The sequence below is a fragment of the Salvelinus sp. IW2-2015 genome, linkage group LG11 (genome assembly GCF_002910315.2).
Source record: "Salvelinus sp. IW2-2015 linkage group LG11, ASM291031v2, whole genome shotgun sequence".
Classification (NCBI taxonomy): Eukaryota; Metazoa; Chordata; class Actinopteri; order Salmoniformes; family Salmonidae; genus Salvelinus; species Salvelinus sp. IW2-2015.
Genome location: NC_036851.1, coordinates 32,895,379 through 32,897,330, shown reverse-complemented (window position 1 = coordinate 32,897,330; position 1,952 = coordinate 32,895,379).

Sequence of the window (1,952 nt, the reverse complement as noted above, 5' to 3'; positions counted from 1 at the left end):
TGCAGGGATTTTTCAACCAGAAGAAGTCAATTGGACAACATTTTTGGAACCCAGTTTTTGTACATGCATCTGAACAACAATGTGAACCCTTTTTCTTCTCTTGTAGAGCTAATATTATTTATCTGAGCAATAACTGAATTGTTAATTTGAGTTCAGTTTGTCTGAGCTGTTTGTGCTTAGAAATGGTTCTATACTATAGAACCTATAGATCGCCCTTGTAGGCTGCAGGTTGAAAGTGATATTTGACTTGCAACATGGCTAACATAAGGAACTGTGTGAATTAACTGCCACGGGTATCATTCAACTTTTTTCCTCCTTTGGGTAAATATGATTAATGCGTTGCAGTTTGCATAAGAAATAAAATAATTTGTTCCCACAAGTATGTTGTCTGTATTTTCTCAGTGTAGAAGCTATCCTAACTCAAGTAGGCATTTAATATCTGTGAGTCCCATGGACAAGAATATTTAATTATCTGAAGAATAACAGGATTATAATGGCTGAGAATAATAATCCACAGGTGTACTGTGAGTGGGCTAAACATGATACATGAGATATTTGCTACTTTCAATTAAATATGTAGGATTATATCATCCAAAAACAACTCCTACTATACATGTCAACAAGCCCTACTGTTAACATTCTAATCTTCCAATAAAATATTAAAAATTGTATTATTCAGCTCGCACTGATGCTTAGCTATTTCTTTCCATATTTGTATCTAAATAAATGCATCAATTCATAAGGAAATCAGTCAAATTGAAATAAACTCATTAGGCCCTAATCCATGGATTTCACATGACTGGGAATACAGATATGCATCTGTTGGTCATAGATACMKTTTTAAATAAGGTAGGGGGGTGTGGATCAGAAAACCAGTCCATATCTGGTGTGACCACCATTTTCCTCATGCAGCTCGACATCTCCTTCGCATAGATAGAGTTGATCAGGCTGTAGAATGTTGTCCCAGTCCTCTTCAATGGCTGTGCGAAGTTGCTGGATATTGGCAGGAACTGGAACATAATGTCAATGAAGAGCATCCCAAACATGCTCAATGGGTGACATGTCTGGTGAATATGCAGGCCATGGAAGAACTGGGAAATGTTCAGCTTCCAGAAATTGTGTGCAGATCCTTGCGACATGGGGCTGTGCATTATCCTGAAACGTGATGGCGACGGCTGAATGGCACGACAATGGGCCTCAGGATCTCATCACGGTATCTCTGTGCATTGAAATTGCCATCGACAAAATGCAGTTGTGTTCATTGTGTCTAGTTTATGCCTGCCCATACCATAACCCCACCATGGGGCACTCTGTTCATAACGTTGACATCAACAAAACGTTCGCCCACACGTGCCATACATATAAAATCAGAATTAATTTGTGAAGAGCACACCTCGCCAGTGGCCATCGAAGGTGAGCATTTGCCCACTGAAGTCGGTTACGACGCCGAACTGCAGTCAGGTCAAGTCCCTGGTGAGTACGACGAGCATGCAGAGGAGCTACCCTGAGACAGTTTGAGCAGAAATTATTTGGTTGTGCAAACCCAGTTTCATCAGCTGTCTGGGTGGCTGGTCTCAGACGATCCTGCAGGTGAAGAAGCCGGATGTGAAGTTCCTGGGCTGGCTTGGTTACACGTGGTCTACGGTTGTGAGGCCGGTTGGACATACTGCCAAATTCTCTAAAACTACATTGTAGGTGGCTTGTGGTAGAGAAATTAACATTCAATTCCCTGGCAACAGCTCTGGTGGACATTCCTGCAGTCAGTATGCCAATTGCACGCTCCCTCAACTTGAGATATCTGTGGCATTGTGTTGTGACAACTGTGAACTTTTATTGTCCCAAACAAGGTGCCCCTGTGTAATGATCATGCTGTTTAATGAGTTTCTTGATATGCCACCTGTCCAGTGGATGGATTCTTTTGGCAAAGAAATGCTCACTAACAGAGATGTAAT